This window comes from Lepisma saccharinum, chromosome 20 (assembly GCF_977018435.1).
Source record: "Lepisma saccharinum chromosome 20, izLepSacc3.1, whole genome shotgun sequence".
In the NCBI taxonomy this organism is placed as follows: domain Eukaryota; kingdom Metazoa; phylum Arthropoda; class Insecta; order Zygentoma; family Lepismatidae; genus Lepisma; species Lepisma saccharinum.
This window is the reverse complement of record NC_139248.1, coordinates 70267796-70285160: the sequence shown is the minus strand read 5'-3', so window position 1 is coordinate 70285160 and position 17365 is coordinate 70267796. Positions and strand designations below refer to the sequence as shown.

General features: G+C 41.5%; 1 protein-coding gene across 9 annotated transcripts in view; it reads right to left on the bottom strand.

Moving 5' to 3' along the window:
• The window catches only part of bsk (mitogen-activated protein kinase dJNK), a 383933-nt gene that overhangs the window by 116044 nt on the left and 250524 nt on the right, over positions 1-17365 (bottom strand). For all 9 annotated transcript variants that reach the window (XM_083141593.1, XM_083141594.1, XM_083141601.1 and 6 more), the window contains exon 2: positions 10553-10608. The gene's annotated coding sequence lies outside the window, so the exon portion shown is untranslated. The remainder of the gene's footprint in view (positions 1-10552; positions 10609-17365) is intronic.

Genomic DNA, 17365 nt, shown 5'->3' with positions numbered 1-17365 from the left:
TACGTTAACGAGCGGCTGGCTAAGTCGACAGAGCACGCCCATCAGCTCCAACAATACATTCCCCGCACGATTGAGACTCCACGTGGAATTGACGAGCGTAGTTACAGCTGCGCCCATTGGCTCAAGGACTCCACGTGGAGTAGACAAGCAGAATGACAGCGGCGCCCATTGGCTGAAGATTGAGTGTCATTGGACGAAAACGTTCGTGACGGCATCTCGTTTCAGATCTTACGCGTTAACTATACGATGAAACTGATTGATTGATTGATATTAGCTTATTTTACTTCGCATTTTGTGCCTCTTGGCTAATTTGCGAAGATGGGGATGAGTGATGAAATAATGAAATTGATGAAGGAACATTCACAAAGAACACCCATGCCTAGGCTGGGTTTCGAGACCGTCGCCCCTGGCGTTGTTGCGTGTTGTGCCAACCATTCAGCCACGGAGGTCGACAGTGCGCTGGCACGAGCCACAACGGTAGATGGAAGTGCCATGTTGCCGTATGATTCGTCCGGAATACCGTACTGCACCGACAAAATTAAGAACTGATTACGATAATTTTGTTATCTCGCTGCACAGTTCGTTTCCTCCACCATCCCCACAAATGAGCCTCAGACATCCCTTTCTCACGGCGGAAGCTCCATAAAATCCATTTTCGGTTAAATACTGCGACATTTTTTATCACCACGCGCCACCAAATTTTACTCTCTCGACGTACACCACCATGTCGTGGCGCACCTCAAAACTGCCAAGTAACATAAAACATAAAATTATTCTTCCGTTATAATCCACGTCACATTTGTGGATTTCATCAAAATATAAAGCCGTTCCTCCACGGTAGAAAAACATCAAAGTGGCAATGTGACTCAAATGAGGCTTTCGCGCGACGGAAAGAAATATCGACCACCTCCTTGAAACTTGCATCTGTAATCTACACTGTGTCCCAGGCGAACGCAAACATCTCTGCGCAAGTAGCGACGCGCGACGGCTCCACCAATGAACACGTGAGAGGGGACGGGATTGCGTGGAGGAGGAAAGCGACTGCAGTTATAGTCGACCCGCTAGCTACGTTAACGACCGGCCGGCTTTGAAGTCCACGGAGCGCGCCCAGCAGCTGCAACAATCACATTCAACCCACAGTGTTGCCACACATCTACTCTACGCCACCTTGTCCATCCGCGCACAAGCACCTTTCCACGGTCTCCACAATGAAGTTGCAAAGTACGGCAACAGCGTATCCGCAATCATCTGACTGAGACTCCACGTGGAGTAGACGAGCAGAATGACAGCTGCGCCCACTGGCTGAAGGTTGAGTGTCATTGGACGAAAACTACTCGCCCGCTATTTATCCCCACCCAAGTTCGTGGTGGCGGCTTTCTTCAGTTCTTCGACGTTAACGAAGTAAACGCGTGGACTATATACCAGCCTTCCAATTAACGCGTGCTGCTTCGCTCTGCCCACTCGATTTCTCCCCTTTCACTGACGCTATGCGCGACCCTGCTCCAGAGATAGATGCAATTTAGGCAGAACATAGACTTCCCTCCACGACCGGAATACAGTGTAGCAGCAGCGAACAAACGCAGAGCTCTTCCAATATCTTCCTACTCGTCCCCGGACCACCCACATATCAATGAACTCAATATTTGGCCTCCCGACGAATCCTTCGGCATCCAATAAGGAGAGACGGCTTCCGAAGATAATTTTTTACGCCTATCGATTTCACGGAATGCGAACGCATGCCTAGTCGCACGAATCTCTTCTCTCAGAATAGCGCACTGAACCCATGAATACAATTTTCAGAAAAAAAAACTCTCAACTGCAGGAAAGTTCTCAAGGTTTGGCAAAGTTTGTTTTAAGTTCGCTCCATCTTCATAGTTTAAAGTGGTATCGAAGATACTGGGGACCCTTGCTTCCGAGGCGATCGGGTTAGCTTATTTAAATGTAACTTGTGGTATTTCTGTATTTGTGTTGCAGCAAATTATTGACTTATTGATTCATTGATTGATTAGACACTTTTCGCTAATCATGAAGATGAAGATGAGTGATGATATAATGAATTTGATGAAGCGACACGCACAAAGAACACCCAGCAAGGGATTCGAACCCGGGAGCCCTGGCGTAGCGCGCCAGTTGCAGCAAATGTTAGAAGTTTTGCCATCTATCAGGTTTACCTTGAGGAAAGTTGCAGAACTATGATCGTCACACCGCAGACAAAGGTAATTGTCTGTGTCATACATACATCGTTATTACAATTAACTATGTGCGAGGATTCGAAATATACAACATAATGTTTCGTGTGTCATTTCTTTACGTGCAATTAAGATACTCAAAAATGTGAAGTGCGAATGTTCCGGTAATATTAATTATCTTCATATTCCGGCATTTCAATGCTTGTACTTGATCTCAATGCGCAGAAAATGGTCGACTAGACACATTGAAGCTAAGAAGCCTATTTGATCATTCCTCTCCACGAAAACTATACTACGTCCGAGGAGATTGTGGAACAACGCCGCGCATTACGGAAGAGAAGGAGAGAAAGTGAGTGGACGGAGCGAAACACTGAGCGCTACTGCATACGGTTGGTAGCTGCAGTCGCGTTTATCCCTCCATGCACTCACTTCCCCTCTCGTGTTCCTTAATCGAGCCCTCTCGAGTTGGGTTGGTGTTTTAAGTCCACTTTATGTACAATAAGGCTAATCGGGACTGGACCTACAGTTTAAAGTGGAATCCGAACCACTTGTGCCTCCACCGGGTATCGAACCCGGGACCCCTTGATTACAAGGCAATGACGCTACCACCGCGCCATGGGGGAGGCCCTCGAGTCACTACTTTCGCAGAGGACATGTTTTCGTTCGCTTGCTCCACAGACTCCTGAGACAGTGTACGTAGATTCTGGTAAATGTAGCAGTCATATATTTACTGTTTCACATTTGTGTTATCTTAAAAACCCTTAAGTGTGGATGCTATATATGGAAGTATACTATTGCTGTGCGTAAGGCGTATATATATATATATATATAGCCACACACACACACACACACACACACTCACTCTCTCACTCTCTCTCTCTCTTTGTTTGCTTCGACTGGATTCGACTGCAGGTGGCGCATATATTCGCCCAGACGTTAGATGAGATTCTGCTAGCAGTAGTAAAAACAAAAACTGCTCAGCAGAAGAAGACGAAAAAGAAGAAGAGGAAAAGAAAGAAGAGGAAATAAAATGTACGTTAAGAGTAGTTCGTGTGTAATAGAAAACAGACATATAATTCAAAAACGAAGTTTGTGTGACGCGAACATTAAGTTACACTTCTTTCAAAAGCTTCCAAACCAGAAATATTCATTCTGCATAAAGTACATACATGTCTGCATGCTATGTATTATTATATTTTTCTATTATTGCATTATATACATTCTTCGTGGAATAGGAAAGCATTTCTATAAAAAATACTGGATAAAAGAAGACAAGCAAATACTGGTGTTTTATTTCAGTTAATTTTGTTCAACGTAAAACACACATTCTCCAGCAGCGACTTGTTCAGAAAATTCCCGAATGATTTCAAAGAATAAGATTTCAAAGAATAATCTAATCCCAAGTCTTGAAATTAAGGAACATCAGCCAGTGCTAACGAGCTAAAAACGATACTGTTTATTTTCGGAGCACACAGAACGCATCTGCTGCAGGACAAATTCTTATTCGCGAGTTTGTAAATTTGTAAATAGATGTTTTACGGCTACTTTATGCACACACAGGCTAATCGGGACATGACCTACAGTTTAAAGTGGGATCCGAACCACTGTGCAATGTGCCTCCACCGGGTATCGAACCCGAGACCCCTTGATTGCAAGGCGGCGACATTACCACTACGCCATCGGGGAGACGTTATTTACGAGTTGACCACAGAAGTGGATTAATAAATTACATACTGAAATGCAATTTTCATTCTCAACCTGCATGCAAGATCGCCAGCCACTGCAAATGGGTCAACCCTCTGTCACGCACCGCGAAATGAATTACCGGGGGTTACACAATACTAGCAAACACGGCAAATGTCATTTAAACTTGTCCAACACCAACGTGTGAATTTAACCGCATAACCTCATTTACTTCTCTATGCACGTGAAGCAACAGCACTTTCGACTTTCGTGTCCATGTTTTCAACAGGCACGTATCTACATTTCGGGGAGGGGCGAACAAAGTGTCTGAGAAATAATAATAATTTTAAATTAAAAATATATATATATATTATTTTCAAAAAACATAGCCCGTGGCTCTACAGCCCTGAAAGAGCCTTGACCCGACTGCGCCAGTCTCCCTCCCACAATCCTACTTAGAGAAGTGGAGATCTTCAACCGGTAATGGGGTGGCGTGGGGTCAACACGTCGAACTCTCAGCCGTTATAGGAGATTTCCGAGACCGGGTTAAGCTACTCACTCGTAGCTCCCCAATTTCCTCACGATGGTGGGTTGCCACCGGTCCTATACACACGCCGAGAACTCAGAAACTGAACCCAGGCGGACTCGAACCCATGCCGTCCCGCAGACGGATTCCAAAGCACAGCGCCTTAATTATGTAAATGAATAATAAGTGCAAGGCAACTCCTGTTAAAGTTATTACGGAAAACTGCTCTGGAACACCAGAACAGTCGAAATTGCGACTCGCCTCGGTACACTGCACGCCTGCTTCATTAACCTAGAATACGCCAATATAATTGATGGCCCCAAGTTAAGAACATGGAACAATCAGCATATTTGTATTACAATTGCCTTAAATGCTAAAAACTAATTATCGATTCACAACACATCATCTACATCGATTTGTATTTTGGTAACTAGTCAAATTGGGAAATTGTTAAAAGTTAAATTATCTAGATATTACTGACGTCGATGTGACGCTTCAGGTTGGTGGGAAATATGTGTCTTGGTCTATATGTTATCACTCGCAAAGTGTCATTGTCAATAATGTAAAAATTATAAATGTAATTGTAAATTTTATAAATGTAATGTACATTATGGAGTATTTTTTTTTTCAAATATCATTAATATCACTGTAACAATTAAACATTAGATGAAAGCGTCGCTCACGAAGTTACGTCTCTGTTCTGGCCACCAGAACAGAAAATGCATCTCATGTAAATATATTGCACACTTGTGTCTCGACATGCAATATTTCTTTTTGATTATATGTATTATATTTGTAATCTCACATGTAACAAATAGTTAAATAAAGTCGGGGGAACCGTTGCAATTCACAGGAACTGACGTCCTGGTATATTCTTAGGCACCAGGACAACAAGCGCATACCCTTGAATGTATGCGGGTGGAGGCGGGCTTACTGCAGGGGTTCCCCCTATTATCTCTCTCAGTACATGAATGCGTAAAAAGACGGTATAAAAATATAAATATAATAGCACGTATTCGTTATCTAGCTTGGCAAATTTTGTATAAAAGCATGTACTGGCAAGAAAACTTGTCATATAGAATAAAAAAATTGAATATTTATTGAACAACAAAAAAGGACTTTAGATCCAGTTGACGAAAAGTAAAGTTTCTGATTAATATCTTATGCTTATTATAATAAATAGTAGTGTGCGTAAATCTTTGGTACTGTCCTTGAAAGCCGTATGGCCGCAATATAACCCTTGCCTTCCAATAAGTTCAGTGGCAGTTATAACCATCGATCATGCAACAAATGCTAAACAAGTATATTATCATTGTTTAATTTTACTATTTGGTAAGGCTTTCACGGGGGGTGCGAACACCCTGGACCCCCCTTAAATACGTCCTTGGTTTCCAAACGGCTTTTGATTGGGTAACGGGTGGTTGATGCATCTAGTCCCATCGCCGCTGTAATGTTTAATTCTTGACTGCAGCTCGCTACTTTTATATTTCATGAGGCTCCCCCATAATTATCTTTGGAGTTCCCGCCTACACAGAACTCGGGACTGATTGCACTACACGAAAGAGCGGTAACCCAAATCATAATCGACAGACCACTTTTCTTTGTTTCAATTTCCCCGTCAAGACATTTTTCAATTCAAACTGTGTCAGTCGTAGTCTGCGCAAATTCAATGAAATATCAAATACTACCCAATTATTCACCTTCGCATCGCATTTGCTGTTTACGTATCCTCGATTGAAATTATTACGCTGCTTCGCTTCGAATCTCCACAAATGGAAGATACAAAGTTTGGCTTGAGAAGTTTGCCATTGCTTGGACTGCTTGCACAGTTTAATCTAATGCGGAGTGAATATAGTTTCGAATGGGAACGCCATATTTGTAAGACAACGATAAGGGCAAGAGGAACAGTTTCAGTGCAAAGACCCTAAACCGCTCCGCTCCTCCCCTCCGACCTTTCCCCGCGGCGAGTTGGAGAAAGAGAGGTCTGGGCGCTGGATGGTCGTAGGAGGGGGAGAAAACTTAGCATTATGCTTATGGCAGCATTATTTTACTTGTTCTCTCGGGAACAAAGGCGTAGAAAAACACATAAACGCAAAGAGGACACATGGAAGATTTTATTTGTCGTGCGAAAAGTCGAAAACTCCCATTTGATTAGCCGTAACTTGAAGTTAAAGTTGTTGCTGTTTTTGTTTACATAAGGAATCTATGGGATTCTGAAAATACTTATTCGTCATATTTTCAAACATCGTGTCTAGCTTAACAATCAACTTGAGAAACAGCTTTCACTTGCAACATGGGGAGAAATCCATAATCTCTTGTATAGTCGGAGTTATTTTTAGTAGCAGTGCCCATTCCCACGAGATTGAAATGCATGCATACCTGGTGCGAAACTTTCCCTCTTCGCCTTAACGACTTCTCAAGTATGCAAAGCCGTTTTTTGGAAATTCCTTCCTTTCGAAAAACAGTTATATTCCAAATTCTAAAAAAATTATAATTGCTTAAAATTCCTTTTAGAGCATTACAGATATCTAGACAACAGCGACAACAAGCCACACGCAGATTCACGTGAGTGCTCTAAGCAGATGGAATATTTGTGATTAGGAATATCATGGTGGCATTTCGAAATGAGGGGTGAAGACACCCAACTGAAAAGAATTTCACGTAGTACATTATGCAGACTAGCGATGCTCTGGCGTCTGACACACAGCTAGTATAATCATCTCTGAGCCTTGTGTTTTGTGCTGTACATATACGTTTGTGATTGTCCCTTCATCCATCACTAATCTTCGCGATTAGCCAAAACTGGCAGAGAGCCAAGTAAAAGATATGAATCAATTTCAAAAGGAGAGTAATTTTCGAAAACTACTCGGTGAAAGGTCCAACGGAGTCTTAACAGCTACAAAACTGAGGGGGGGACTCTTTTACAATTCGAATAACAAAAAGCAATTAAAATCCAACGAAGCGTAAGTCGAAATGCAGGCCACTTGTAGGAATTAAATATAAAAGCTAGAATAAGCACTAACACTACAGATCAGCGACCCTATAAAATAAATAAGTGAAACGTCAATGCTACCTTATGGGAGCCTGCGTGGAGATTTTCCTAGAATGGATAACTCCAAACAGGAGTATCGAAAACTGTATATCATAAACTACGAGCACTCAGATTTTATAACAAATCCAAAAATACCTTTTGTGTGATTTCCCTGTGGGTATTTCCCATTGCGTCATATACGGTATTATGACTAGTATTGCATTTAAGTAAACGGATGTGTTGAAATCGTAGCGCAAATTCACAGATGCCATTGTTGACATCTGCTTGTATCTACTGCAAATATGTGTTTCCTTTTTAGATTATACATCATGCTGGCGAGATAACGGAAGTTGACACAGGTGTCGGCATTGTGGAAAATATAAATACAAAACAGATATTTCATATATAAAAAATTGATCTTAATCGGTTATTGCATGACGTCAAAATCATTGAATAATCGCCATAGGGTCGGTCATTCCAAGTCAAATCGCTTAGGCCATGTTACCCACCGACATGGATTTGAGCGAAATTTTTTATACTTGTAGCTTTGACCTAGAAAGGAAACCATATCATTTTTTTCGCTTCTCTGGACCTTATATGAGGGACAGTCAAATGAAAACCGAACACCCGCTACAAAGTGACAATGGAGTTTATTTTATTCAAAAGTAATTGCCACAAGTGTTAACACATTTATCCCACTGGGAGACGAGACGATCATTTCCAGTCTTGTAGAAAGAGGCAGGTCGCTGACGGATCCACAACCTCACCCACTGTTGCACCTCCGTCCGAATGAAACCGACGTCCACGAATGTCTTTCTTCAGGTCACCAAAAATGTGGAAGTTCCAAGGGGAAAGATCGGGGCTGTACGGAGGATGTTCAAGCGTTTCCCAGCCAAATGTCTGAAGCTTATCCCCCCCACCAGATTGGCAGTATGGGAACGGGCGTTATCACGCAAAAGGATGATTCCGTCCGACAGCATTCCAGGCGTTTTGACTTTATGGCTTTTGACTTTTTCGGAACTGCAGGTGATCTTTGATAATGGCATGCACAGAGCCATGACTAATGCCAACCCGAACAGGAATTTCTTCCTCTGTGATTGGTCGGTCTTCCCAGATCAGACCATCGATCCTCGCAATCACATCAGGTGTACGGCTCGATGGGCCTGTCCCGGGCGCGGATCGTCTTGCAGTGATGTGTGTCCTTCATGGAGTCTCTTCTGCCACTCGTGCACACTTGTCAGGCACATGCAGTGTTCGCCATACACTGCAGATATGCGACGATGACTTTCGCATGTTCCAGCACCCTCAGCCACCAAGAAACGAACCACACCTCTCTGCTCTTCTTTGCTTGCCTCCATTTCCAATGCTGGACGAACACACTTTTGTCTATGCTCACCTCCTGAGCAATGACGAAGTAACTGTGTGGACCTGTGCGTCTTCACTATGCATTTCTCCTACCCTACAGATGGCAGTATCGATACGTAACAACAGTGATGTCAACTTTTGCGAGGAATGTGTTTTATGGTGGGTGTTCGGTTTTCATTTGACTGCCCCTCATACTTTTACTGTTTCAGGAGGTCAAAGTTTTCAGAATTTCCTTATTAATGTCGCTCCTGACTCTTCTCTTCGTTGCAGGAGTAGCACATTAATAAAATAACTATATTTCAGAATGCAACCTTCGTAGCTCCATGAATTTTTATATGTAAAAGTATGCAGATTCAAATAAAAAAATGCCCTAAGACTTGTGTTTATCCCATTGTTGTAAAAAATGATTTTACGTAAACGAAACATGTTTCTTACTGCAAAAAAATCAAATTGTATAAATTAATATTTTAGTCAAAGACAAAGTCCGGTTCTCTGTTTTGAAAAGTCATTCAAAAAATGAACTGTCCTTGTCAAGAAACTGCATGTAACTACCTCCCATGCAATTTTCCAAGAATGCTTTGGGATGTAGTACAACATGTATTGAATTGACTTCATTGCACGAAAGGGTTTTGTTTTTAAAACCATCAGGTTCAGTTGCCGCATGTACATGAACTGGGAACCTTATTTCTAATTTCTCTCCTACACATGCTCTTTCAACCCAATGTGGTACTTATGGATATATTAAATGCGACTAAATTCCCAAGCAAATGTCCTCGCGTCCGGTGCTCTCCACAAATTTCTTCTCGGCGCACTCATTTCTTTCTTTAGCTTCATGTCCACTTTATGCACCGATAAGCTGCAGCTTAAAATGGGATCCGCACTACTATGTGATGTGTCTCCATCGAGTATCGAACCCGGAACCCCTCGAGTACAAGGTGACGAATTTACAACTACACCATCGGGGAGGCCCTCCACCAACTCATGATTTTTTTTCCAGTAAAACTAACACCATATAAATTAAGCTGATGCTGCAAACTTTATTCATTCACAAACTTCGTATAATTTCCTTTCAATTTTTGTATTGCTTCTGATCAAATATTTCCTTCGTGCTTCTATTTAACTCCGTAAGAATATATTTCCAGTGCTTTAAGCAAAGTAAAAGGACTTCAAAAATATGCACACAGATTTCTACTGAGGAAGGCAAGGTAAAGCATCGAACGAAAACAGAAAAAAAGGAAGGGAAGAAAAACGAAAGAGAATATTTTAAAAATATCGAAAATAACGAAAGGAAAGGGAAGGGAAAAACGAAAAAGCCAAACAAATCATTCAACACAAGAACAAAAAAGAAATGTAAGAAATATGGAGGGAAAAGAAATAGAAATGAACGGAGAGCAAAACACAGTGAAGTGAAATTAAAACAACGGAATGTACAGGAAAAGCGAGGAAGAAAATCAAGGCACGGGAATCGAAACGAACCATAAAGGCAAAGTCAGTAACGATTCCCTGGACAATTTACTGGGGGAAAAAAAGTCAACTAATGTAAAACTATTGACTCCGCTTGTTCCACACGAAGTACCTCCAGTGTGCATTTTTCATTCTTGTTGCAATCGAGCAGATCACTGTTTTGGATAGCATACCTCGCTCCTACTGAAAGGGCTAGAAAATCCTGCAAGTAGTTTCCATTACAGAAGACATTGCCGACACGGAAATGGAAATACACATCGAAACGTAAATGCTACCGACGTAACGAACACTTACCATAAATGGCCCATGCTTGAGGAATTTTGATGTCAGGATGTGCGTCATCAAACAAACTGAAAATAAAATAAAAGTTATTGCGACTAAACATTAAGGCGGGAAAATTACTAAACGCGCGGCCATGGAGTTAGGCGTTTGGCAGAAGTTCGCGATGTTGCCACGTCGGAGCACAACCCCGTGCGTTCGGAAGTTCAAGAGAATGACAAATATCGTCGTAGAGTTGGTCTTTGTAATTCATGTGATACAAACTGACAGTATTTGCTCGAAATGTCGGGGATGACACAAAAGTGCTCTGGAGAGAGGTTGGTCGAACTAGGCAACGCAGTGCGCGGGAAGCAGTGACTTCTGTCCCGCTCTCGCTTTGCTTTTCCCATACGTGGCACCAGCTCAATTCTGCCCAGCCGCCTAATTTCATGGCCGTGCGTTTAGCAAATATTTTCTCCATTACAGTCAACAATGGCATCCAGGACAAATTCAAGAAATAAATAAGCAATTTAAATCATTTTGTAAACACAAGCGCTTTTAAAACATGCTCCTTCTTTCACCTGTATACCGTCACCACATGACTGCTTCATGCAATTTGCTCATTATGATGCGCTACACAAGATACGATTAATGACATTTGCCCTGATTTCCAGCTGTTGTCATCCAAACACTGCTACCCCTCAAATTAACATGACATGATAATCATATCACGCATCTGCAGTTCGGGACATCGTTAAATGAGATGTCTTATTGTGTCGTTTAACGCAAACATACTTCCATCTTAGAAAAGTACCGAAGTGTGAAGTCTATTTCTATTTCTGTTTTGGTAACGTTACGTCATTTTCTATGATGACATGAAACTGGGAATAGTACAAACACTATGATACTACGTCCCATCAGTAAGGCTAGGATGACCAATAAATTACCCAAAAAAATGCCCCAAAAATGACCTAAAAATAATTTCCCTCTTCAAAGATGCTCTCCAAGTTTAATGAGGGCCAAAGAAAAGTGGGCTTTCATTTTCCAATAGGCTAAATACAGGGAAAAAATCAATATTTCAATGAATCGTTACATATAAAAATATTCAAGCTCCAGAAGTAAGAAAATGGCCAGAAAATGTCTTCGACGAAAAATGCTTTCAAATGCACAAAATGCACCAACCAATCCATCATAACAGCTTTACATTTGTCACAAAAGAAGTAAATACTAAAGCAAAGTATTCAATATATTGTTGTTGAGTATACTGATCCATTTATTGCAGATAGGCTAATCGGGACTGGGCCTTCAGTTTTAAGTGGGATCCGAACTACCATGTGCCTCCACAGGGAATGGAACCCGGGACCCCTAGATTACAAGGCGATCTTAGCCCTACTTGTCAGGCTTGTGCTTCGTAGCGCGTTACGCTGACCACGTCTATGCAGAGACCGACACACAGGGTGACGTCACAGATGCAACTGCATAATCGTCCACATCGCCGTGCTTGGGGCAAACCCATGTCGTTTATTCCATCCAGCATCGAGGACAATTGGCCACGGTCAATATGCACGCGGATGAATGCTAGAAAAAATGCCAACCTCTGTGGTGGAGTGGTTATCACAGCCAGAGATTTGGGGTTGGAACACGGCCTGGATATGTAAGTATCCATTCATCAATTTCATCACATCACTAATCCTCATGTTCGCGAAGTGGCAGAAGAGCGAAGTAAAATAGACCGAATAAAAATGCTAAAAACGAACATGCTTCACAAAAATGTACACATCTACTTAACCGTTTGTGGACGCGGTGCAACAGAGCTGCATAGCAAGCAGGAAGAGTTGCTACATTTCACGATAAAAGCGACCGATATGGCAACACTCGCCCTGCCATCTCTTATGACGTCACAGACTGCTTTGTGTACTTAGGACATTCCGGATCGATGCCACAAGCGAAGTCATGTATAGCTTCGGGGGCCCGCCATCGCAGTGGCACGATCCCAGAATTCCGCTGTCGGGCGATCGAACAAATCATGCTCACGGAATCCACCACTCGGTCACTTATTCCAAAAGAGAAAAAGAGTAGAATGAAGCATGTAGCCGTATCTTTCGAACTAGCTTCGGAGAAAACTGGACGTGCTGCATATTGTCGTGTTATTCTGCCCGACAGTTCACAGTAGAAATCAAAGTATGATATAAATGAGGCTTTCGACAGATAAATTGGAACAACTTGCAGCATGCGACTAGAAGCATTTTGAACCTTTCATCAACAGTCAACCACAAGTCATAACAAAATTCGTACCAAACGAATATGTTATTTCCATGTTTAAGTGATTAATATTAACTCCAAGTATGTGATGACGCCATGCACAAATTTATTTAAAGAAAGCTTCTAATTGATCGATTTAGTTTATTTTAATTCGTTTTTCTGACACTTTTGGCTAATCGCGACTATCAGGATGAGTGATGACATGATGAAATTGACACAAAGAACACCTTGGTTGGGATTCGTATCGAATAGGTATCCCATTCAGTCTGTCCCTGAACTGCGAGAGGAGGTTTCATGTTGACTGCAGAAGATATCGTGTTAGATCCGTGTGGCCACATCGCTTTTTCCCACCTTGAAACTTCCACATCCAGAGGCGAAAAGTCTGGGTTTCTTGAAGTTTGTTCTTTGAGCGATCAGGCTTTAGTGTATGAATTTCTACCTGCGCAAACATGCTTGTGTGAAGAAATTTACATTTTTTCTTCTGTGGCTGACATTACGTTTACTGGAAGTCGTGGGAAAAGTTTGCCAGCAGATTATAATTTTGAACCTTACTGAAAACTCTCACTTTTAGTAGTTACTCGTAACTGATAGCCAATAAACTTTTCGAAATTAATTATTAACGGTCACAATGGCAAAAACCTCACCATAAAAAAGTTAGCTTTCTCCACTAAACACAAGCGTGCAAAACATCCCAGGCTGAGCGCAGCGGAGGAGGATTATGTATATTATGACGGATTCATATCTTACAACGGTACGAAATTATGTGTTTTTGGGTCCGTTTCTCTGGCCCCCTACCCTTCATTTGCACTCGAAGCAACGGTTTCGAATGCCCCGGGGAATGTTTAGGGCATTCTTCACGCGCAACGAGTCCCCTGGGGCCTGGTGGGGAGACGGTTACAGCACTTTAAGCTTATTACAATTTGAAATTACGACGAATTTTATTCCTAGCTCACAGGACTGTGTCACTATTTTCCTCAAATTGCATGGCATCAAAAATAGGAAATAAAATGTACCAGAGGCGGAGAAGCGCCGAGACAAAAGAAAGTTTTTTGTAATGTGCTTCGGAAGAAATTAACCCTTATCTCGACGATAATGCGAGTGTGCCAAATAAAAATTACATTTTTGCAGCCACACTAAGCGAAGCTCGTTAGCTTTCAGACGAGAATTCAAATGCAGAAATCAACACAACGCCATCTACAGTACACTCCTGTTCAGTGGATAAGAGCGTGCCACTTCGTCTGAGCAGGGATGAACATATTCTTACCAGCAGTTTTTTTTAATATGTTTCAAGTGGAAGGGTTTTATATTAACCTCATTGGAAGCTCCGAGATATTGTATTATTTGCAACCATAATGCAAATATATTAACCCGTAACACTACTCATTTCAGTTAAAACAAAAAATTAAAACACTACTTCAGATTGTGAGTTTACACAGAGTAGAAATGGTACGACAGTGTTAATATGTGTGTATTGGAACATCATTAATTCAGTTAATTTACCGGCTGTTTCTTTTAAACCTGTCACATTCCAATCAGTGTGAAGAAATTATGAGAATGGCGGACTGGAATTCACTTTGAAAATTACGCTCTTTGCTCACTAGTGTTAGCGTCGATGTCGAGATATCCAAAATAATAACAATAATAACTACAACAATGCGTAAGTCCACTTATGAATGTAATATCCAAGCTACAAGTGGAATCTGAACCAAGAAAGAACCTGGATATCCTTCATTACAAGGCTGCTGTGTATTTACTACCTTAAGGGCCAGATCACAAGCGCGAAGGAAATACTAAATTCAGGTGTGTTCGAAAATAAGTTATATAAAATATCAGAACCAACAAAATACCTAGAATCAGAACACTGATTGACAACTCTTCTACTAACTAACTAACTAACTCACTAGCCTTCTTAAACCCGAAGGTTTATGGCTGCAGCAACACAAGCCTTCCATCTGTCCCTATCCTGGGCAAGATCAATCCAATCTTTTCCATCCCTACCGATTTCCTTTAGGTCCATCTCAATAATAATAATAATAATAATAAATGAGAAAGATTTAAATTCATACGAAAGCCTCAGAATCTCGTGTGTGCAATATCTCCAACCATCTTTCCCAAACTTCACTCGCCTCCCCTTCTAAGAACGCTGGCATTTATTTTCAACAATGAAGACTGATCATGTCCTTTCACACACACACACACACACACACGCACGCGCGCGCGCGTAAAAGATAAATGCCAAAGGCTGTTGTATTCCAGAATTACGACTAGGGAAGACGATTCTCGTAACTTGCACATTGATCGTGTCCTTCTCGATCCAACCACTCAACAACGTGAAGTAAACTCCACGCAACAGCCCTCGAGGGGCAGGGTCTGCCAAGAGGCTTTTCATTGGGTGACACGTAGTTCGGCGCATAGAGTCCCATCGCCGCGGTTTTCCGGAGAACGGAGCCAGTTTCTTCTTTTCAAGTAGCGCCTCAATTGTCCTCAGGATGCCGAGTCAACACGGAAACTTCGAGGGTTCCTACCGGGAATCGAACCCGTGACCTCTCTCGCCTTTACCAGCAACGTGTGGGCGAGCTTAAATCTGTAGCAAAAAAATGTTTCCGAAACTTCTGAATAGAGACGAGGTGAAGGTCGAAAGCTTAAGAGCCTACAAAAATATATTTTCTTCTTCCATAAAAAATGAACGAAATGTATCAATATCCTCAAGTAGAAATCGTTCATTCATATTTGTTTAATCTTTACTCTCACGTCGCTTTTCTGCCACTTTTGGCAATTCGTGAGGATGATTAATGATGATTATATTAAATTAATGAAGAGGCCACCAATGCCCAGGCGGGGAATCGAATCCTAAATCATCTATTTACTTTAGTGGCAAACCACCATGGTTTCCTACCGGTACAGATTAATTGTGGGAATTTCCATTCGTTTCAAAAATTCCACTAAAACGTTAAATACCTCCTGGGTGTAGAGGCCCGTTATTTCGACATATTTAACCAGTACTATGGTTGCAGGTGCACTTATCTAATTGCCTCCCCCCTAACAGTTACCACACAAAAAGTATATCCCAAGTGCGACACGTTTATGCACATTGCTTCCTACTAATTACGTAAACAAACACGATGCATATTTGATGAACAGGCATTATGCCTGATGAGAACACGCCAGAACTGATTTCTCGTGTTCGCAGACAAGATTCATAGAGAGAAACCACATGTAATTAATAATCCTGGAATAATTACCACCTAATTCTGAGAATTCAATAATTCCAGAAAAGTTGTCGTCTCTATTCAAATTCTTCTCAACCAGCCTATAGGTGTACACTGTGTCAAGAACGTAGGAACACAACATTCTCGCGAATCGTATTAAAGTATAATTCTCGGTTTTCAAGGAGAGCTTTCCAAAAATTCAAGGGCAGAAGCAGACATTTTATTTATTTCCACATTACCGCGTCTCATCTCACCAGCCACGCACATACACATCTAAATATATGAACAATATAAAAGGTCTGTGTGATTCCAATGTATCCAACAATTATAATCCAATTCAACGGTATATACGTATATATTGAAAATATTTAATTGAAGGTGCTGAGTTTACATTTGCCATTGCACATACTCAGGCTCGAAATACATCTACACACACAATTGACAAATGTCACATACTACTGTTTATGTAATAAGAACCCCCCCCACACACACACACACATATATATATATATATATATATATATATATATATATATATATATATATATATATACGAACTTGCTCTTAATGATGGGGCGATGCCGAAAGACTTCATCCCTATCGGGAATATAATACAGCATCACTGCAATGAAAAGATCAAGAGTATTATCCTACCTCTATTAGGATTGACTGGTTGATTTAGTGTTTTAAGCCCACTTTATGGACAGTAAGGCTAAGGCTAATCTGGACTGGACCTACAGTTTAAAGTGGGATCCGAACCAGTATGTGCCTCCACCGGGTACCGAACCCGGTACCCCTTGATTACAAGGCGAAGACGCTCTACCTCTATTAGGAAAACAAAAATAAAATAAAATAATAACGAGTTGATACTTCCTTGCCACTAAACATTCAATGGTTAAGTTCCACTACAACTGCTTTCCACACATACGGAATATAAACTTTCGAATCACATTCACAAACATCGTGGGTTAGAACCGTAGTTATTCTCCGAACTGCTATTTTTTTTAACGGTTGACATGTAAGCACTGTTATGATGGTGTTAAGCGCGAAACTTTCCCCTTCTTTCTCCAATATTTTCGTTCCACGTGGCGGGATGCTGCCGGAATGGTCCTCCTGGGGGTGGTCTACTTCCATTCTCGCCCCTGGGTGGAAACAATTCCAGCATGATAATTAAAAGCACCCGAAACACGGGTTTGATTTTAGCCGGCAGATTTAAACAGACCCCAGAGCTGCTTCCCGCGCCACGGATTCTTCCATCTCCAAACAACTTCCGGTCTCCACTCTTAATTTTACACAGCGCACAATTCAACGTTTGCCTTGCTTCAGAAATGTAAACGTACCAGCTGCAGACTTCATGTCAAAGGTGGGCAAAAACAAA